Genomic DNA, 24360 nt, shown 5'->3' on the forward strand with positions numbered 1-24360 from the left:
GTCATGTCTGACTCTTTGTGACCCCATGAATCACAGCATGCCAGTCCTCCCTATCCACTACCAACTCCTAGAGTTCACTCAAACTCATGTCCATCGAGTCGGTGATGCCATCCAGCCATCTCATCCTCTGTTGTCCCCTTCTTCTCCTGCCCCCAATCCTTCCCAGCATCAGAGTCTTTTCAAATGAGTCAACTCTTTGCATGAGGTGGCCAAAGTATTAGAGTTTCAGCTTCAGCATCAGTCCTTCCAATGAACACCCAGGACTGATCTCCTTTAGGATGGACTGGTTGAATCTCCTTGCAGTCCAAGGGACTCTCAAAAGAGTCTTCTCCAACACCGCAGTTCAAAACAGTATACACACACTCAAATGCCTGACTAGAAATAAACAGTATTCAATATAAATGGAACATCAGTATTTCCATAGTGATATACTTCTACATTTATGTCTGCTAGTGGTGTAGTCACTAAGCTGTGTTTGACTCTTGCAACCCCATGAACTGTAGCCTGCCAGGCTCCTCTGTCCATGGGATTCTCCAGATAAGACTACTGGAGTAGGTTGCCATTTCCTCCTCCAGGGGATCTTCCCGACAGAGGGATCAAACCCCCGTCTCCTGCATTGCAGGTAGATTCTTTACCAACTGAGTTACGAGGGAAACCCAAGTACATACATTTATGTATATGTAGTTTAATATCATTTTTATAAGACTTTAGCTATAAATTGATTCTGCCTAAAAGAAATTTCATAGGATTATGTTAGTGCATGAGATCCTATATATTAATCATGGTGGGGTCATAAATTTTAACTTAGACTGCAATAGGGTTCTATAGAACAATTTCATTAGTGGTCATATTATTAAAAAATATTTAAAGAGAGCCTTAAAAAAGCACATTTAGTTTTAGTTTCATTTGGCCCAGTTCTTTGATACAGAACAATCTCGTATAACACAGTGAAAGACTGGCTCATTAGTCTAAATGAGGAGGTATTTTTTTCTCTTTCTATTAAGAAGTACAATGCTCTGCAAAAACTTATTCCATTTCTGCAAAGTGAAGAGAAGAAAAGGGATTAAAATAAAACATTACATAATTTATTTCTTACAGCAACACTTGGTAGCAGTGTTGCTGATCCCATCATTTAAATAGGGGAAGCCAGAGCCCAGAGATGTTCCATATGTATCCACTGCACCAGGGGTGGTAATTGACCCATGCAGGGTGTGCCTTCACTGGGCTTCAGTTTACATACATGTAACAGAAGAATAATCAGTGCCTGAATTATGTGATAAGTTAGTAAGTGTGATGCCTCCAGCACAGAGTTGATACACGGTAGGCATTCATATAATTATTGAATTAATATTACTTTAATGAGCTAAATCTATTTGGGGAAGCATAGGTAAAACGCATGTGCCCAAGGTGATAAGAATGAAAAATTTCCTTGTCAGTCCATGGGTAAGTGTCACTGAGCATTGTGGTGGAGCTGGATGCCCTGAGGGACAGAAGAGTGGCAGCAGGCAGGGATCTAGTCCCCAGACGGCTTCCCTCTGGATGGGAGGGAGAAATCCAGTGTACAAGAAAGGGTATCCAACACTGTGAGTAGTAAAAAATGTTGACTTCTACAGGAAGCGTAGAAAGGTAGTCAATACTGTCTGTTCAATTTCAATGAACCTCACTGCATCATTAATTCATGAACAATTACCCTCTGATCCAAACTGTCAACAGTTAAGCTTAAATTGACAAGAGGTTCCTTCTTAATTGCTTAAAAGCTCTTAAACTGTTTGGCATGCAGGCTGAACAAAGAAGAAACAAATATGAAACCCTGAGGAACACTGAAATGGGCTAGAACTTAACAGCTATTCGTGTTAGGCTGGCCCCAGAGGGGATTCTTGGCTCATGAAATATTGCTATTAGTAAAGTTGACAAGGATCTCGGAGGATCTAATATTTCATGTGACAGTTTCTGATTTGGCACCCATGGTGCTGTATTTACAGTATAGTGCCTTTGCTTCTGTAGAGATTAAAAAGACACTTAGACAATCAAGAAATTTGAGGGGGGCGGTCCTAAGATGTTGGAGGAATAGGATAGGGAGACCACTTTCTCCCCCACAAGTTCATCAAAAGAACATTTAAACGCTGAATAAATTCCAGAAAACAACTTCTGAATGCTGGCAGAGGACATCAAGCACCCCGAAAAGCAGCCCATTGTCTTCGAAAGGAAGTAGGAAAAAATATAAAAGACAAAAAAAGAGACAAAAGAGGTAGGGACGGAACTCCATCCCGGGAAGGGAGTCTTAAAAAGAGAGAAGTTTCCAAACACCAGGAAACACTCTCGCTGCCGAGTCTGTGGCGAGCCTTGGAAGCACAGAGGGCAACATAACAGGGAGGAAAAATAAATAAATAATTAAAACCCACAGATTACGAGCCCAATGGTAATTCCCCCAGTGGAGAAGCAGCGCAGACGCCTGCACCCGGCACTAGCAAGCGGGGGTGGGCAGGGAGGCGCGGGCTGTATTGCTTAGAGTAAGGATCTGGCCTGAATGCCCCGAGGGCAATCTGACCGAAGTAACTTGGGCTAGCAAACCAGACTGTGGGATAGCTACCACACGAAAAGCCCTAAGACACCACCAGGCCCGTGCACAGAGCAAAGGACTGAACAGAACTAGCCTGCTGCAGACCATCCCTCTCTGGTGACAGGCAGTCAGAGCCGGAAGGGGGCAATTGCAGCCCAAGGAGACATTACCTACCAAACTGCAAGAAGGCTTCTTTGCTAACTAAGACTTCTTGGGGTTCTGGACAGTCAACATTTGCCTGAGAAGGTGTGCTGGTTGTACACCCAGAAAACTGAGCGGTAGGGACGGGGGAGGTGATAAGTCACAGCGACTGTGCTCGCCAAACACCTCATCACTGCTCAGACCAGGGAAGGGCACAAAACACAGGCCCAACCAAGTCTGCGCCTCTGAGGACTACCCGAGTGCCTGAACCTAAGTAGACCTGGGAGGTGCATGCAGCCCAGGGCTGGCCTTGGATGGTTCCCGGTGGAGCAACCTAGAGCCTGAGCAGTGTGGGCAGGGAGGACACAGGTGCCGTGAGAGGGGGCAGGCCCAGTGTGGCTGAGGCACTGTGAGCACACGCCAGTGTTATTTGTTTGCAGCGTCCCTCCCTCCCCACAGCGTGACTAAACAAGTGAGCCTCAAAAAAGTGTCAACCACCACTCCTTTTGTGTCAGGGTGGAAATCAGACACTGAAGAGACCAGCAAACAGAAGAAGCTAAAACAGAGGGAACCGCCTTGGAAGTGACAGGTACAATAGATTAAAACCCTGTCATCAGTACCAACTACATAGGAAGGGGCCTATAGATCTTGAGAAATATAAGCCGGACCAAAGTGAAGTCACACAGTGGTGTCCGACTCTTTGCGACCCCATTGACTATAGCCTACCAAGCTCCTCTGTCCATGGAATTTTCCAGGCAATAGTACTGGAGTGGATTGCCATTTCCTTCTCCAGTGGATCTTCCTGACCTAGGGATCGAACCCAGGTCTCCTGCATTGTAGGCAGACACTTTACCGTCTGAGCCACCAGGGAAGCTGGACCAAGGAACTATCCAAAAATGAACTGACCCTACAATACTCACAACAATACCAGAGAAAGTCCTAGATATATTTTTACTGTTTACAATCATTCTTTAAAAAAATTTTTTTTTATTTTTAAGTCCTCTATTACTCCTTTAATTTTCACTTTTATAACCTACTATTACTTTGCAAAAAAAGACCCTATTTCTTAAAGCAAATTTCATATATATATATATTTTATAATTTTTGTGACTTTTTTTTTCTTCTTTTCTTTAATATTGTGTTTTTGAAATTCCAAACTCTACTCTAGATTTTTAATCTTTGCTTTTTGGTAATTTTATCAATTTTGTACCTTTAAGAACCCAATCTTCAGTACCCATTTTTACTTGGGAGCGAGATTACTGGCTTGACTGGTCTCTCCCCCTTTGGACTCTCCTTTTTCTCCACCAGGTCGCCTCTGTCTCCACCCCACCCGCTCTCTTCTCTACCCAACTCTATGAATCTCTGTGTGTTCCAGATGGTGGAGAACACTTAGGGAACTGATTACTGGCTGGATCTGTCTCTCTCCTTTTGATTCCCCCCTTTTATCCTCCTGGCCATCTCTGTCTCCTTCCTCCCTCTTCTCTTCTTTCTATAACTCTGTGAACATCTCTGAGTGGTCCAGTTGTAGAGTGCACATAAGGAAGTGACTACTGGCTAGCTTGCTCTCTCCTCTATTGATTCCACCTCATCTCATTCGGGTCACCTCTAACTCCCTCCTCCCTCTTCTCTTCTCCATGTAACTCTGTGAACCTCTCTGGGTGTTCCTCACTGTGGAGAAACTTTTCATCTTTAACCTATATGTTTTATCAACAGTGCTGTATAGAAGGAGAAGTCTTGAGACTACTGTAAAAATAAGACTGAAAGCCAGAATAGGAGGCTTAACTCCAAATCCTGAGAACATCAGAGAACTCCTGACTCCAGGGAACATTAATTGACAGGAACTCATCAAACACCTCCATACATACACTGAAACCAAGCACCACCCAAGGGCCAACAAATTCCAGAGCAAGACATACCACGCAAATTCTCCAGCAACACGGGAACACAACCCTGAGCTTCAATATACAGGCTGCCCGAAGTTACTCTAAAACCATTGACATCTCATAACTCATTACTGGACACTTCATTGCACTCCAGAGAGAAGAAATCCAGCTCCACCCACCAGAACACTGACACAAGCTTCCCTAACCAAGAAACCTTGACAAGCCACCTGTACAACCCCACCCACAGCGAGGAAACTCCATAATAAAGAGAACTCCACAAACTGCCAGAATACAGAAAGGCCACCCCAAACTCAGCAATATAAACAAGATGAAGAGACAGAGGAATACCCAGCAGGTAAAGGAACAGGATAAATGCCCACCAAACCAAACAAAAGAGGAAGAGATAGGGAATCTACCTGATAAAGAATACTGAATAATGATAGTGAAAATGATCCAAAATCTTGAAATCAAAATGGAATCACAGATAAATAGCCTGGAGACAAGGACTGAGAAGATGCAAGAAAGGTTTAACAAGGACCTAGAAGAAATAAAAAAGAGTCAATATATAATGAATAATGCAATAAATGAGATAAAAAACACTCTGGAGGCAACAAATAGAACAACAGAGACAGAAGATAGGATTAGTGAAGTAGAAGATAGAATAGTAGAAATAAATGAATCAGAGAGGAAAAAAGAAAAACGAATTAAAAGAAATGAGGACAATCTCAGAGACCTCCAGGACAGTGTTAAATGCCCCAACATTCGAACCATAGGAGTCCCAGAAGAAGAAGACAAAAAGAAAGACCATGAGAAAATACTTGAGGAGATGATAGTTGAAAACTTCCCTAAAATGGGGAAGGAAATAATCACTCAAGTCCAAGAAACCCAGAGAGTCCCAAACAGGATAAACCCAAGGCAAAACACCCCAAGACACATATTAATCAAATTAACAAAGATCAACCACAAAGAACAAATATTAAAAGCAGCAAGGGAAAAACAACAAATAACACACAAGGGGATTCCCATAAGGATAATAGCTTATCTTTCAATAGAAACTCTTCAGGCCAGAAGGGAATGGCAAGATATACTTAAAGTGATGAAAGAAAATAACCTACAGCCCAGATTACTGTACCCAGCAAGGATCTCATTCAAATATGAAGGAGAAATCAAAAGCTTTACAGACAAGCAAAAGCTGAGAAAATTCTGCACCACCAAACCAGCTCTCCAACAAATGCTAAAGGATCTTCTCTAGACAGGAAACACAAAAAGGGTGTATTAACTCGAACCCAGAACAATAAAGTAAATGGCAATGGGATCATACTTATCATTAATTACCTTAAGCATAAATGGGTAGAATGCCCCAACCAAAAGACAAAGACTGGCTGAATGGATACAAAAACAAGACCCTTATATATGTTGTCTAAAAGAGACCCACCTCAAAACAGGGGACACATACAGACTGAAAGTGAAGGGCTGGAAAAAGATATTCCATGCAAATAGAGACCAAAAGAAAGCAGGAGTAGCAATACTCATATCAGATAAAATAGACTTTAAAACAAAGGCTGTGAAAAGAGACAAAGAAGGACACTACATAATGATCAAAGGATCAATCCAAGAAGAAGATATAACAATTATAAATATATATGCAGCCAACACAATATGTAAGACAAATGCTAACAAGTATGAAAGGGGAAATTAACAATAACACAATAATAGTGGTAGACTTTAATACCCCACTCACACCTATGGATAGATCAACTAAACAGAAAATTAACAAGGAAACACAAACTTTAAATGATACAATAGACTAGTTAGACCTAATTGATATCTATAGGACATTTCACCCCAAAATAATGAATTTCACCTTTTTTCTCAAGTGCACACGGAAACTTCTCCAGGATAGATCACATCCTGGACCATAAATCTAGCCTTGGTAAATTCAAAAAAACTGAAATCATTCCAAGTATCTTTTCTGACCACAATGCAGTAAGATTAGATCTTAATTATAGGAGAAAAACTATTAAAAATTACAACATATGGAGGCTGAACAACACGCAGCTGAATAACCAACAAATCACAGAAGAAATCAAAAAAGAAATCAAAATATGCATAGAAATGAATGAAAATGAAAACACAACAACCCAAAACCTGTGGGACACTATAAAAGCAGTGCTAAGGGGAAAGTTCATAGCAATACAGGCATACCTCAAGAAACAAGAAAAAAAGTCTAATAAATAACCTAACTCAACACCTAAAGCAACTAGAAAAGGAAGAAATGGATAACCCCAGGGTTAGTAGAAGGAAAGAAATCTTAAAAATTAGGGAAGAAATAAGTGCAAAAGAAACAAAAGAGGCCATAGCAAAAATCAACAAAGCTAAAAGCTGGTTCTTTGAAAGGATAAATAAAATTGACAAACCATTAGCCAGACTCATCAAGAAACAAAGGGAGAAAAATCAAATCAATGAAATTAAAAATGAAAATGGAGAGATCACAACAGACAACACAGAAATACAAAGGATCATAAGAAACTACTATCAGCAATTATATGCCAATAAAATGGACAACGTGGAAGAAATGGACAAATTCTTAGAAAAGTACAACTTTCCAAAAATGAACCAGGAAGAAATAGAAAATCTTAGCAGACCCATCACAAGCACAGAAATTGAAACTGTAATCAGAAATCTTCCAGCAAACAAAAGCCCAGGTCCAGACGGCTTCACAGCTGAATTCTACCAAAAATTAAGAGAAGAGCTAACACCTATCCTACTCAAACTCTTTCAGAAAATTGCAGAGGAAAGTAAACTTCCAAACTCATTCTATGAGGCCACCATCGCCCTAATACCAAAACCTGACAAAGATCCCACCAAAAAAGAAAACTACAGGCCAATATCACTGATGAACATAGATGCAAAAATCCTTAACAAAATACTAGCAAACAGAATCCAACAACATATTAAAAAGATCATACATCATGACCAAATGGGATGCAAGGATTCTTCAATATCTGCAAATCAATCAATGTAACACCACATTAACAAGTTGAAAAATAAAAGCCATATGATTATCTCAATAGATGCAGAGAACGCCTTTGACAAAATTCAACATCCATTTATGATAAAAACTCTCCAGAAAGCAGGAATAGAAGGAACATACCTCAACATAATAAAAGCTATATATGACAAACCCACAGCAAACATTATCCTCAATGGTGAAAAACTGAAAGCATTTCCCCTAAAGTCAGGAACAAGACAAGGGTGCCCACTTTCACCACTACTATTCAACATAGTTTTGGAAATTTTGGCCACAGCAATCAGAGCAGAAAAAGAAAAGGAATCCAAATGAGAAAAGAAGAAGTAAAACTCTCACTGTTTACAGATGGCATGATCCTCTACATAGAAAACCCTAAAGACTCCATCAGAAAATTACTAGAGCTAATCAATAAATATAGTAAAGTTGCAGGATATAAAATCAACACACAGAAATCCCTTGCATTCCTATACACTAATAATGAAAAAATAGAACGAGAAATAAAGGAAACAATTCCATTCACCATTGCAACAAAAAGAATAAAATACTTAGGAATATATCTACCTAAAGAAACTAAAGACCTATATATAGAAAACTATAAACCACTGGTGACGGAAATCAAAGAGGACACTAATAGATGGAGAAATATACCATGTTCATGGATTGGAAGAATCAATACAGTGAAAATGAGTATACTACCCAAAGCAATCTATAGATTCAAAGCAATCCCTATCAAGGTACCAACGGTATTTTTCACAGAGCTACAAAAATTATTTTACAATTTGTATGGAAATACAAAAAACCTCAAGTAGCGAAAGCAATCTTGAGAAAGAAGAATGGAACTGGAGGAATCAACCTGCCTGACTTCAGGCTCTACTACAATGCCACAGTTATCAAGACAGTATGGTACTGGCACAAAGACAGAAATATATATCAATGGAACAAAATAGAAAGCCCAGAGATAAATTCACACACCTATGGATACCTTATGTTTGACAAAGGAGGCAAGACTATACAATGGATTAAAGGCAATCTCTTTAACAAGTGGTGCTGGGATAACTGGTCAACCACTTGTAAAAGAATGAAACTAGAACACTTTCTAACACCATACACAAAAATAAACTCAAAATGGATTAGAGATCTAAACGTAACACCAGAAACTATAAAACTCCTAGAGGAGAACATAGGCAAAACACTCTCCGACAAAAATCACAGCAAGATCCTCTATGACCCACCTCCCAGAATATTGGAAATAAAAGCAAAATAAACAAATGGGACCTAATTAAACTTAGAAGCTTCTGCACAATAAAGGAAACTATAAGCAAGGTGAAAAGACAGTCTTCAGAATGGGAGAAAATAGTAGCAAGTGAAGCAACTGACAAACAACTAATCTCAAAAATATACAAGCAACTTATGCAGCTCAATTCCAGAAAAATAAACAACCCAATCAACGGGCCAAAGATCTAAACAGACATTTCTCCAAAGAAGACATACAGATGGCTAACAAACACATGAAAAGTTCTCAACACCACTCATTATCAGAGAAATGCAAATCAAAACCACGATGAGGTATCATTTCATGCCAGTCAGAATGGCTGCGATCCAAAAGGCTACAAGCAATAAATGCTGGAGAGGGTGTGGAGAAAAGGGAACCCTCTTACATTGGTGGTGGGAATGCAAACTAGTACAGCCACTATGGAGAACAGTGTGGAGATTCCTTAAAAAACTGGAAATAGAACTGCCATATGACCCAGCAATCCCACTGCTGGGCATACACACTGAGGAAACCAGAATTGAAAGAGACACGTGTACCCCAATGTTCATCACAGCACCATTTTTAATAGCCAGGACATGGAAGCAACCTAGATGTCCATCAGCAGATGAATGGATAAGAAAGCTGTGGAACATATACACAATGGAGTATTACTCAGCCATTAGAAAGAATACATTTGAATGAGTTCTAATGAGGTGGATGAAACTGGAACCTATTATACAGAGTGAAGTAAGCCAGAAAGAAAAATACCATTACTGTATACTAATGCATATATATGGAATTTAGAAAGATGGTAACAATAACCCTGTATGCGAGACAGCAAAAGAGACACAGATGTATAGAACAGTCTTTTGGACTCTGTGGGAGAGGGAAAGGGTGGGATGATTTTGGAGAATGGCATTGAAACATGTATAATATATATGAAACAAATTGCCAGTCCATGTTCGATGCATGATACTGGATGCTTGGGGCTGGTGCACTGGGATGACCCAGAGGGATGGTACGGTGGGGGGGGGGGGGGGAGGAAGAAAGGGGGTTCAGGATGGGGAACACGTGTATTCCTGTGGCAGATTCATGTTGATGTATGGCAAAATCAATACAATATTGTAAAGTAATTAACCTCCAAGTAAAATAAATACATTTATATTAAAAAAAAGAAATTTGAATGGCACCACTTCTGTGACTTGCTGGCTACTGGAAAAAAAGAAAAAGGAAAGGATAAACTTAAAATATGCATGCCAGGACTTCCTGGTAGTCCAGTGGTTAAGACTTCTCCTTCTAATACAGGGGGTGCCAGTTTAATTCCTGGTTGTGGAGCTAAGACTCCACATGCCTCATGGCCAAAAAAACAAAACATAAATCAAGCAATAATGTAGCAAATTCAACAAAGACTTTAAAATTTGTCCAAAGAAAAAAGAAATCTTAAAAAGCATGCCAATAGGGGAAAAATTAACCTTTATTTGATCTACAAATCAAATATTAAAGAAGTCACCTCTATACAGAAACTGACCAATTCACAAATGGTATGATTCCAAACTTTGTTTGTATATTGGTTCCTGGGCAATCAAAACATTTATGGTTCATACTAGTTGAACCATTTTTACAATTTAGCTTAGTTGAGATGGTGTGAGTTTTAAAGAAATATAAAATAGTATAAAATAGTACTGTCACCTTACAGTAACATAACAAAATGGAGACCCTCTGGCTGCTATTGTCCAGAAAGAGGTTTCCTTCCACCTGTGAGTATGGCAGCAGGCAGGAATATGTGTGGTCAACATGTGGATGGTGGCAGGGTGGCAATATGTCCTCATCTACCCAAGAGCTACCCATGTATATGGGATTTCTGTATATTAGTTCAGTTCAGTTCAGTTCAGTTGCTCAGTCGTGTCTGACTCTTTGTGACCCCATAAACTGCAGCATGCCAGGCTTTCCTGTCCATCACCAACTCCTGGAGTTTACTCAAACTCATGTCCATTGATTCGATGATGCCATCCAACCATCTCATCCTCTGTCATCCCCTTCTTTTCCTGTCCTCAATCTTTCCCAGCATCAGGGTCTTTTTCAATGAGTCAGTTTCTTTGCAACAGGTGGCCAAAGTATTGGAGTTTCAGCTTCAGCATCAGTCCTTCCAATATTCAGGACTGATTTCCTTTAGGATGGGCTGGTTGGATCTCCTTACAGTCCAAGGGACTCTCAAGAGTCTTCTCCAACACCACAGTTCAAAAACACCAATTCTTTGGTGCTCAGCTTTCTTTATAGACCAATTCTCACATCCATACAGGACTACAGGAAAAACCATAGCTTTGACTAGATGGACCTTGGTTGGCAAAGTAATGTCTCTGCTTTTTAATATGCTATCTAAGTTGGTCATAGCTTTTCTTCCAAGGGGCAAGCATCTTTTAAATTCATGACTGTGGTCAGCATCTGCAGTGAGTTTGGAACCCCCCAAAATAAAGTCTCTAACTATTTCCATGTATTATTAACTGGTTGTTCTTGTCTTTGAATTTTTCATAACTTCAGTGAGTATTTAATTAGAATCAAGAGCTTAGACCTGTGCAATATGTAGCCACTAGCTACTGGGGGCTAATAGCCCCAAATAGTCATGGGCCTATTGAGTATTTGAAATGGGGACAGTAAGAATTGGGATGTGCTATTAGTAGAACTAAGAAAGAAGGTTTAGCACCAAAGAATTGATGCTTTTGAACAGTGGTGTTGCAGAAGACTCTTGAGAGTCCCTTGGATTGCAAAGAAAACAAACCAGTCAATCCTAAAGGAAATCAGTCCTGATTATTCATTGGAAGGACTGATGCTGAAGCTGAAGCTCCAATACTTTGACTGCTTGATGCAGGGGGCTGACTCATTAGAAAAGACACTGATGCTGGGAAAGATTGAAGGCAGGAGGAGAAGGGGATGACAGAAGAATAGATGGTTGGATGGCATCACTGACTCAATGGACATGAGTTTGAGCAAGGAGATGGTGAAGGACAAGGAAGCTTGGCATGCTGCAGCCCATGGGGTAGCAAAGAGTTGAACATGACTGAGCAACTGAAGAGCAACAACAAATTAGTAGAAACTACACACTAGTGACTTAGCATGAAAAAGGAATATAAAACACCTTAAGTTTTATATGGATTACAAGTTAAAATGATAGTTTTCTAGATATATTGTATTCAAACATATTATTAAAATTAATTTATATAATTCTTTTTAAAAATATGGCTACTACAAAACAAAATTATATAGATCATTCACATTGTATTTCTATTGGACAGAGGTGTCTTAAAGTATAGGAACTTAGGAGGCTAGAGGGATCCTAAGGTTATTAGGAGGCAGAACTCCAAATAACTCAGATATAAAGCTTTTCTTTTAACTGATACAAAAATGTTTATAACTTTAAATAAAAACAAGAATGGCTCATCATTAGGGAATGCAAATGAAAACTACTTTACACCTATTACAAGGAGTATTATCAAAACCCCCAGAAAATAGCAAGTGTTGGAGAAGATTTGGGAAACTGAAACCCTTGGGCATTACTGGTCAGAACTGAAAATGGTACAGTCACCATGGAAACTGACATGGTAGTTCCTCAAAAAATTAAATTAAAATTACTATATGATTACCAAAAAAAACCAAGATAACTGAAAGGACTCATGTAGATATTTGTACACCCATGTTCACAACAGCACTATTCAGAATAACCAAAAGATAGAAGCAATTCAAGTTTCTATGATGGATGAATAGATGAACAAAAGTGGCATATCCAAACAATGGAATACTGTTGTAGTTCAATCGCTAACTCTGTCCAACTCTTTGTGACCCCATGGAGTGCAGCACACCAGGCTTCCCAGACCTTCACTATCTCCTAGAGTTTGCTTAATGTCATGTCCACTGAGTCAGTGATGACATCCAATTATCTCAACTTCTGTCACCTGCTTCTCCTCCTGCCCTCAATCTTTCCCAGCATCAGGGTATTTTCCAGTGAGTTGAGTCTTCTCAATGGACTATTATTCAGTCTTAAAAAAGAAGGGAATTCTGACATGTGGTGCAACATGGATGAACCTTGAAGATATTGTATTAAGTGAAATAACCAGTCAAAAAATGCAAAATATCATATGATTTTACTTTTATGAAATATGTAGTGTAGTTAAGTTCATACAGACAGAATGTAGCATAGTGGTTGCCAGAAACTGAGGTGAGGAGAGAATGAAGAGTTATAGTTTAATGAACATACAGTTTCAGTTTTTCACATGAAAAAATTATGGAGATGGATCATGGTGATGATTGTGTTAGCAAAAAAATTATTCTGATGCTATTAAAAGGGCGGCTTTATTCAGAACTATTGCAGTAGGTGCCAAGACCACCATAGTAGGGGAGAGATATTGGGCTCAACTCTAAATACAGTAGAGACAAATGAGAATTCATAAGGAGCAGAGTGGTTGGGGAAGAGGGTGGGAGGTGGTGTCAGTGGATGGAAAATTACTAATAGGACACATCAAGGATATGGAATTCTTACTAAACCAGCTTAACAGGATTCTTGAAGAAGGCAGCCAGGGGTGATTAGATAAAGGTCGAGCAGTCACTCTAAGCTGACGTAGTAGGATTTTTGCTACAAAGGGCTAGGCAGGCTTGAGCATAAGGCCAAGGCAGGAAGTCTAGCAGAGGAGAGCTCTTAGAGAAGCCTGACTAGGCTCTGGTCAAGGACAGTGGGTGCTATGTGTATGCTAAGTCACCTCAGTTGTGTCCGACTCTTTGTGACCCTATGGACTGTAGCCCACCAGGCTCCTTTATCCGTGGAATTCTCCAGGCAAGAAGACTGGAGTGGGTTGCCATTTCCCTCTCCAGGGATCTTCCCAACCCAGGAATGGAACTGCATCTCCTGTGGCTCCTGAATTACAGGCAGATTCTTTACCACTGAGTCATGGGGTGCCCAGTCAGGGAGAGAGTCTTTGTCAATTGCACAATAATGTGAATATAGTTAAAGCCACAGAACTGGTCAGTTTTATGTTATCATTATTTTGCCACAGTAAAAAAAAAATTACCAAAAAAAAAAAAAAAAAAAAAGCTATGACTCATACCCATCATGGACTTCTCTTTTCTTTTTCTTATAGTCTGAATTTTAAAAACTTTAATTCCATCTATTAATAAGGCTAAGGACTTTGTCTTTAAGACAAAATCTCTGTCTTATATCAGTGTCTCAGTATTTTAAGAAAATTAATTTGGTTGAAAACTTTCTCTTCCAGGTTTTGTATTAATCTTCACTATCCTGGACAAGTTTTCTGAAAATGTTCCAGTTTTACAGGAATTTTTCTGAACACAATTCTGGATAAGTCAGCTGAGCAGTTCAGACTAGAACTGAATTTATCATGTCAAATTTGAACTGATATTTCTTTTAGCATAGCCCTAGCTCCTATTAAGTTTTTTGGTTTGTTTGTTTATTGGCAGCCATAGCATGGTGATGGTTCATATTCAGCAATAAGATGTTTTCATGCCTGTTGTTACTAAGTCTCTCTTCTGTATGTTTGCAGCTTGATTTTTCAAAACCCTTACACTTCTTCATAAATAATTTAAAATTACATTTTTCTACTGTTCTAGAGGTGTGGTGTTCAAATATTTTGAACAGTGAAACTCTGAGAGATACTGTATAGGAATCTGCAACAAAATGGAAGGTGTTCTCATTGAGGTAGATAGTCCCACTTGCATTTACCACCAGTTTTGAGGTCTTGGTCTCCCCCTCAGTGGCCTCTGTGACATATCTGCAGAAGCTCAAGTTTTGGAAATGCAATTGTGTCTATATATACTAAGATATATTTTATTACTTCTGACATCATATCATTTCCCTAAATTCCTTAAGCGATTCACTCTGATTTCAAGAGTCATTGAGGTAAGGCATCATGGATACAGCAGACTTTGTTTATAAAAACTATTTCTGACTTTCCCTTTACCTCATAACACTGGGCTTTTTAATGGTCTCTGAACTCCCTGGTAATGACAATATCTTTCTGTGAAAGGAAGATTCTAGAATTCACTGAAAACAAATGAACTGAAATGGTTGCAAAAATTCAAGATGCACATTAGGGAAAAATGTTCCGTATCTCAAGCAAAGATAGCTTTTAGTTATGGACTGTAACACTGATTATGACATTTGTTTTGCCTGGCTAGAATTTGCCTGGCTAGAATTAGAATGTCTAGTCTGAGATAATAGTTTTCCAAAAGTAGCTAAATGAATGAACTATAAGATCTAATAGTTTTCTCATAGCTACATTTACTTACTGGCTGAATAAAATGCACTGTTCCTTAAAGCTTCAAACTCTATCTAGAACTGACAGTGTTAGTTTTGCTGAAATTCTTGGTAGTTTCCATAATCCGTGGCAAATGAAGTTAATTCAACTCAATATATATTTACGGGAACTCTTACTGCATCACATTGGCCAAATGGTGGTGATTCTAAGATAAGTATGATGGCTTCCGCCTTCTAGTGCACCCTGCACTGCTTTGAAACTTGCAAAGGAAATCAGCCTTAGCTAATACAATTAGTATCAACTTTCAAGATATTCTATAGTCAAAGCATAAAAGGGTTCTTAATCACCTTGAGAAAAAGCTCGGGTTTTTGATCAACTAGAGATAATGTCAAACTGCATTAGGATGACAAGTCTACTATTTAGAAACTATTTAGCTGGCTCACTGCTTTACAGAGAAAAACACATTTTTTTTTCACAGAAGTTTACAGAACTTTTCACAGAAGTTCAGGCTTGGGTCTGGCTAATTAAGTCATGTGTATAATATTGAGGAATACATTTTTCTTAATGGGCATTTCATGACAGCTCTCTAGCCAACTCTGAAAGTGTGGAGATATGGGATTGATATATTGAGAGCTTCTGACCCCCAATTGTGGGTTTCTTACTGACTCGGAACTTCAGCTGCACAGCACACTGATATTTGAAAGGATTGACTCCAAATACAATAATACACTTGAGTAATTTGCTTCTAGAAAAACTACAACTCCTACTTCAAACTGCTGTGCAACAATAAGAAAAAATTTTCTTCTATACAGTGGAAAGGAAAATTGTCCATTAATGGCCACAGTGAAATATAAATATAACAGATGCTAAAATACGTAACATGTTCATTAACCCAAGACATTCAGTGATTAACTATGCACATTTTCTTTTGTTATGCAAAAACATACAGCCGCTTTATTGAACATTATAAGGATTCCTAAGCAAGTAAAAATGAGCATGTCTTTCAGTTAACATGCTGTATAACACCAATCAAATTTCCAATGGAAGCATAAACATCTTCCACTTAATCATCTCAGCAAAAATTATGCGTTTGATTCAGAACACAATGCTGCTACTCTTCTATATAAGTCAGGCAAATTTAATTATTTTCCTTTATACTTATCTTCTTAAACATAGTTTTATATCTGAATGCATTATAAATTCACTTTAATTTTGGTAACTGTGGAAATGTGAATTATGTAGTTGTGATCCTTTCTCCGAAATTTTTAAATATTCACTAAACTTTTTCATTTAATTTTATTAATTCTTATTTTCAGAGATGCTGAGAATCTTAGAATAAATGGTATGTATTTTATTCATCTTTATATCACCAGTACCTAGCCTATACCTAATAAATATTAACTACATATTAATATATGCAAGAGCAGATAAACACATCTTTGAGTGTTTCAATGACTTTTTTCTGAGTAAGGTCACAGTGGTGAAACTTCAGAAAAAAGGTCATGTGAGAAATGGACTCCCAAGGATTCTGGGCCATTTGGCTCAGGGCAGAGGGAAGGGGAGATCTATCTGTTAATAGATCAGATAACTTATGAAACTCAAGTTTGAGAAGGAGAAGACTCATGAACTTGTCTAGATTTTTGAGAAAATTCAAGCCCTCATTTGGGCAACACATTGATGACTGTGGAAAGGGCTCATAGGAGTAAGTGTGAGGCTGCCATACGAGGCTGGGGTTGGGAGGGCTCTCATAGAACACAGGATTCTCCTAAAGACAACCAGCGCCATAAGAGATTCCAGAGAAGTGACATGATGAGAGATGCTGTGTAAAAGGAAATTCAAGGTGGGAGATGGATCTGATGCTCTGAATTTCAACACACTGTTCTTAGTACAGCCTTCTGGTACAGTAGAGAATGGTTACATGTTTTGTTCCACTTGACTGTGGAAGATAACCAGCATGTTCCTTCCTAAAGTCTATGCTTTAAGCCAACATCCCATTCCCACCATCATTCCTTTGTCATTCTGGTTCTCCCAATATCCTGGTTGTTGACCTTTGGGGAAGTTCTCTGGTTTGTCAATGTCTCTTGAAACACAGTGCCCACAGTTTAGCATCAGGCAGAACCCACAAAGGAAAAGATTGATAGATTTCACCAGACCTAAAGTGAAAACTGTGGAAAATTATTCAAGAGATGGGAATACCAGACCACCTGACCTGCCTCTTGAGAAATCTGTATGCAGGCCAGGAAGCAACAATTAGAACTGGATATGGAACAACAGACTGGTTCCAAATAGGAAAAGGAGTGCATCAAGGCTGTATATTGTCACCTTGCTTATTTAACTTCTATGCAGAGTACATCATGAGAAACGCTGGACTGGAAGAAACATAAGCTGGAATCAAGATTGCTGGGAGAAATGTCAATAACCTCAGATACGCAGATGACACCACCCTTATGGCAGAAAGGGAAGAGGAACTAAAAAGCCTCTTGATGAGAGTGAAAGAGGAGAGTGAAAAAGTTGGCTTAAAGCTCAACATTCAGAAAACGAAGATCATGGCATCTGGTCCCATCACTTCATGGCAAATAGATGGGGAAACAGTGGAAACAGTGTCAGACTTTACCTTTTGGGGCTCCAAAATCACTGCAGATGGTGACTGCAGCCATGAAATTAAAAGACGCTTGCTCCTTGGAAGAAAAGTTATGACCAACCTAGACAGCATATTAAAAAGCAGAGACATTACTCTGCCGAATAAGGTCCATCTAGTCAAGGCTATGGTTTTTCCAGTAGTCATGTATGGATGTGAGAGTTGGACTGTGAAGAAGGCTGAGCCCCGAAGAACTGATGCTTTTGAACTGTGGTGTTGGAGAAGACTCTTGAGAGTCCCTTGGACTGCAAGGAGATCCAACCAGTCCATTCTGAAGGAGATCAGCCCTGGGATTTCTTTGGAAGGAATGATGCTGAGGCTGAAACTCCAGTACTTTGGCCACCTCATGCAAAGAGTTGACTCATTGGAAAAGACCCTGATGCTGGGAGGGATTGGGGGCAGGAGGAGAAGGGGACGACAGAGGATGAGATGGCTGGATGGCATCACTGACTTGATGGACGTGAATCTGGGTGAACTCCGGGAGTTGGTGATGGACAGGGAGGCCTGGCGTGCTGCGATTCATGGGGTCGCAAAGAGTCGGACACGACTGAGTGACTGAACTGAACTGAACTGAAAGTGAAAATAGCTGCAAATTGAACAAACTCAGCCACAAACAAAAATGTGAGTCTCTGATTACCTGCATCAGAATCATATTTGGGCCTTCTAAGATTCAGACTCCAGAATCTTATCCTTAGCTTTTATATAGTATTTTCTATGAGCAGTGCTCAGGAACTTTCATCAAACATGCATGTGCACACACACAGACACAGACACACACATATGCATGCACACATACACAGCCACTCCTTACCATATGCAGATACACTAGGTGATTCTTGAGCAGACTCAAGCGTGACAACACCTGCAAATAATCTTAATAATAAAACTCAGGACAAATATTTATGATACATATTACAAGAAAAGAGGTAATATCTTCAATGTGCAGACAGCAATTGCAGCCAATGAAGAAAACAGTAAGCATCTTAATAAAAGTGAACAACAAACTTATATAAAGAATGAATAGAAATAGCCAATTGAGAAGGAAAAAATGACCATCCTTACTACATGTCTACTATCCCTTATATTCAATAAGGAAGGAGGTAGAAAAGTTCTGAAAATATTTTTTCCAGCATTGATACAGCAGTAAAATTTTATCTGACTTGAGCTCATTTGGTGGTAAAACCTGTCAAGAAGAGAGGGTATTGATGGTCTCTGTATGTTGTACTCATTGTGGATATTCGTGTTTCACTGCAGAGAGATGCAGAAGGATGTTTTTGTTTTTAGTTGACTATGCTACCTAAGGCCCCTTAAGGTGGTTGGAGAATCTACAGTTTTGTATTACCTTTCTTAAAGTAAAAAAGAAATCCAAGTTCTAAGAGTTGAATTAATGATCATGGACATATGTAATTAAAGCAATGTATATCAAAATAAAATACTCTTTTTTGCCAATCAAATTGGAAACTATTAATACAAATCTAATATTCTTGCTGTTGAGGTGAGTGGTCACCTTCTGGGGCTTATTATGGGGATTATAAAGAAAATAGCTTCTAGAGGGGAATTTAACTGAGTATATTAGAAGTCATTATAACATGCAACACTTTTTACCTAGCAATTCAATTTCTGAGAATTTATCTCAAGGAAATAATCAGTGTCTTGTTCATTGAAGCATCACAAATAATAATAAAATGGAAACAAATGTTTAACAATAGGGAATCTGTTAATACCATCACTGATAAAATTATAATACATTAATTCAAATAATCTTTTGAAAGAACATGTAATGATATGGAAATTTTTAATAATATTGTGAAGTGAAAAAGCATTTTACCAAACTATAATAATGCAGAGGATGATTCTGTTTTGGGGAAAAATATGTATATATATATATAAGTTAAAGTCTACACATAATGATGAATTTATCTGGAAGATTATATTATAAATGATTTTATTATTTATTCTGTTCTGTGCTTTCCAGTCTTTTTTTCCCAAAAACTTGTAACCTTTTTGTAACTTAGGAGTCTATACTTGAGGAGTGGAGATTAAGAAAGTGGAGTAGAAGGACATGGAACTCACCTTCTGCCACAAATACATCAAAAATTTGTCTACATAGGGAACATTCTCACAGAAAACCAACTGAAACCTGGCAAAAGATCTCTTACACAGCCAAGAAAGAGTTACTGTAATTGGTTAGGATTCTTCCCACCACCAAGAGAAAGGTAGCATGATAAGACCTGTGCCTGTGGAAGAGATCTGTGAAAGAGGAAAGGTTCCCTTGCTTAGGGAACCCCCACTGTCAGGTGAGAGGCCTCCAAGGACAGGTAGTGACCTGTTGGGGACTGAATCTGCTCACACAGAGTGTGCAAGTGCTGGCTTGCCCAGAGGAATGGGCACTGATGGCTGCCAGTCACTTTACTTTCAAGTTGGAAACCAAAGATGGGCAGGACTGCTGATATGCACAGGTGCTAGGGGCTGAAACTCAGGCTTCAGTGGATAGTCCCTGGGAGAAGACTCAGTCTAGCTGCACAGAGACAGCCAGAAGGGCTTAGAGTGTGGTCCTGGGCCATCACGTGTGCAGAGTGGGATGCAGTGCCACCTTAGGAGCTCCAATATCACTGGGCACAGGACAGGGCATGGGTCTGCCACAAGAATCCCTTTGTCAGCATGCTCACCAGGCCTGGCTCCAGTGGCAGGAAGCTTTGTGAGCTCACATAGGATGGAAGGGGGCTGACATCTGAGCCGATCATCATCTCTGCTAGGGGGAACGGGTCCAAGGGCAGGTCCAGCAGTGGCAGACATTGTTGGTGTACACACCAAGTGGTGGGCAGCATCACAGAATTTCACATCCTAGAGATGGATCCTGTAGAGGCGTACTCAGCCATTCCTTTCCCTACAGGGGTATTCCAGTTCCACTGATCCCACACTGCAGCTTGGAGCTAGATCTGGGGGCTTCTAATCCAACTGGGGGGCCAACCCTAACCCCAACAGATCTGTGACAGCCACAGAATGAAGAGGAGATCTTGCCCAATATCCAGTTCAGGTTCTAGTCACCATAACACTAATCAATCACAGCCTCTATCAAGGGGATAACAGCCAGCATACTCTGAGGAAAGACACAGCAGGCATCCACACCAAAAACAACCCTCACGTCAAAAATATTGGACTCACACAGTCTATGCAGGGGTGTGTGCATGTATGCTAAGTGGCTTCAGTTGTGTCCAACTCTTTGAGATCCTAGCTCATCAGGCTCCTCTGTCCATGTGATTCTCCAGGCAAGAATACTGGAGTGGGTTGCTGTACCCTTCTTCAGGGGATCTTCCTGACTCAGGGATTGAACCTACACTTCTTATATCTCCTGCACTGGCAGTCAAGTTCTTTACCACTAGCACCACCTGGGAAACCCCTACAGAGCGATGCTGTCACATAAAAAAGAGCCCTTCAAGACCACATTAGATAATTGTTTCTCCTAAACTCATAGAGACATAGAAACTTAAGTAAAATGAAAAAAGCAGAGAAACTACTCCCAATCAAAAAGAGAAATTCCCTGAGAGAACAGAGTAAAATAAGTCTCATCAGTCTACCAGATGCCAAGTTTAAAAAGGAGGTAATAAAAATGCTAAAGGAATTAAGGAAATTTTTTTAAAAGGAAGATTCTTGACATAAATGCTGATCACTGTAACAAGGAACTAGAGACTATAAAGAGAAACCAATCAAAATTAGACAACTCAATTGCCAAGATAAAATGTGAGCTTAAAACAATGAATAGCAGACTAAATAATGCAAAAGAATGAATAAGTCATCGGGAACATGGAATAATGGAAACCACCCAATCAGCAGAAGACAAAAAGACAAATTTAAAAAAAAAAGTAACATATGAGATCTAGAGGACAATATAAGGTGTGCCAACCTATGTGTGATAGGGGCTCCAGGAGGTGAAGAAAGAGAAAAGGGGATCAAAAATGTATCTGAGGAAATTATGGCTGAAAACTTACCAAACACAAAGAAGGAAATTGATATCCAGGTATTGGAAGCATGTGTGGACATGCTCGGTCATTTCATTTGTGTTTGATTCTTTGAGACCCTATGGTCTGTAGGCCACCAGGCTCCTCTGTCCATGGGATTCTCCAGGCAAGAATACTGGAGTGAGTTCCCAGGCCCTTCTCCAGGGGATCTTCCTGACCCAGGGATCAAATAGCATCTCCTGCATTGCAGGTGGATTTTTTATCCACTGAGCGACCTGGGAAGCCCTACAGAAAGCACATAGTGTCCCAAATAAGATGAACTCAAATAGACCCATACCAAAACATATCATAATTAAAATGGCAAAAGTAAAAGATAAAGAGGGTTCTACAACAAGGACCTACTATACCTACTACATAGCACAGGGAGCTCTACTGAATGCTTTGTAATAACCTATATGGAAAATGAATCTGAAAAAGAACAGATATATGTATATGTGTAACTGAATCACTTTGCTGTACACCTGGAACTAGCACAACATTGTAAATTAACCATACTCCAAAATAAAATAGAAAATTAAAAAATAAAAGCAAACAAAAGAGAGAAAAGATTCTAAAGGTAGGAAGAGAAAACAAAAGGTCAGTTACAAGGGAACTCCCATGAGACTATGTGCTTATTTCACTACAGAAACTTTGCAGGCCAGAAGGAAGTAGCAGGATGTACTCAAAGTCCTGAAAGGAAAAAATCTGCCACTTAAGATACTCTATCCAGCAATAATATCGTTTAGAATAAAAAGAGAAACTAGAAATTTCTCAGACAAACAAAAACAAATAGAGCAATGCTAAACCTACTCTAAAAGAAATATTGAAAGGTCTTCTTGAATAGAAAATAAGGAAGAATCTATAGGAAATATCTCACATTAGACAATATGAAAGGCAAATATATAAAAGGACTGAAGATCACTTAAATTTCAAGGCAAAGAATGAAAGACAATCAAGAATTTTAATGTAATTATAACCATAATTAACATCAAAATGATAAAGATATAAAATAGGACATCAAAAATCACAATATATGGAAGTAAGGAGTAAAAATATAGATCTTTTAGAATGTGTTTCAACTTATATGACTATCAGCCTAAAGCAAGTAGATATAGTTATGGGTTAAATTTTAAAATCAGGGTAACCACAAATCTTAAAGATACAATGGATTCACAAAACCCTAAAAGGAACTTTAGCATAATACAAATAATCAAATCACAAAAAGAAAAAAAAAAAGCAAAAAAAAGCAAGAACAACCACAAAGTCTCCTGGAAAACAATGTTTAACATCACAAGAAATACATGCTTATTAAAATTTACTTTAAATGCCAATGAACAAAATGATCCAATCAAAAGACACAGAGTGGCAGACTGGACTTAAAACAAAAAAAAAAGAAGAACCTGTAATATGCTATCTACAAGAGACTCATTTTGGAGAGAAAGACACATATAGACTGAAAGTGAGGGTATGGGAGAAGGTATTTCATGCAAATGGAAATCAAATTTAAGTGGACAGAAATTATTTCAAGTATCTTTGCTGATCACAATGATGTGAAATGACATCAACTGCAGAAAGAAAAACAAGAAAAAAAATGATTACATGGAGATAACACAACATTCTACTAAAAATCAATGCTTCAATGATGAAACCAAAGAGGAAATCAGAAAATACCTTGAGACAAATGACCATGAAAACACAATGATATGAAATCTGTGGCATCCAGCAAAAGCAGTTGAAGAGGGAAGTTTGTAGCAACAAAAGGATTTCCTTAAAAAAGAAGAAAAATTTCAAAAAAACAACCTAACCTGCCACCAAAAATAATTAGAAAAAGAGGAACAAACAGAACCCCAAATCAGCAAAGGATGGATTTAATAAAGATCAGAGAAGTGATAAACAGAGAACACAAAACAATAGAAAAGATCAACAAAACCATGAGCTGATTTTTTGAAAAGAAAAGTAAAATTGACAAATGCCTAGTCAGGCTAACCAAGAATAATACAGAGAGGACCCAAAATAAACGAAGTAAAAAATGAAAGAGGGGAAATAAATATTACAGAAATCCTCTTCCTGTCTCACAGCCTTGTTATGGCACAGGGACTTGTGTAACTCAATGAAGCTATGAACCATGTCATGCAGAGCAACCCAAGATAGACAGGTCATAGTGAAGAGTTCTGACAAAACGTGGTCAACGGGAAGAAGGAATTACAAACTGCTCCAGTATTCTTGCCACGGGAACCCCACGAACAGTATGAAAAGGTGGGGAAAAAAAAGACACCAGAAAATGAGCCCCCCAGGTTGGAAGGTGTCCAGTATGCTACTGAGCAAGAGCAGAGGGCAATAACTAATAATTTCAGAAAGAATGAAGCAGCTGGGCCAAAGAAGAAATGATGCACAGTTGTGGATATGCCTTGTGGTGAAAGTAAAGTCTGCTGCTGTAAGAATAATATTGCATAGGAATCTGGAATGTTAGGTCCATGAATCAAGGTAAATTGGACATGGTCAAGCAGGAGACGCCAAGAGTGAATATCGACATTTTAGGAGTCAGTGAACTAAAATGGGCAGGAATGGGCAAATTTCATTCAGATGACAATTATATCTAC

General features: G+C 38.9%; 1 protein-coding gene across 1 annotated transcript in view; it reads right to left on the bottom strand.

Moving 5' to 3' along the window:
* Positions 1 to 24360, bottom strand: part of LOC120861260 (transmembrane protein 117) — a 584735-nt gene that overhangs the window by 62575 nt on the left and 497800 nt on the right. The window lies entirely within an intron of this gene.

The sequence above is a fragment of the Oryx dammah genome, unplaced genomic scaffold, assembly GCF_014754425.2.
Source record: "Oryx dammah isolate SB20612 unplaced genomic scaffold, SCBI_Odam_1.1 HiC_scaffold_11232, whole genome shotgun sequence".
NCBI lineage: Eukaryota > Metazoa > Chordata > Mammalia > Artiodactyla > Bovidae > Oryx > Oryx dammah.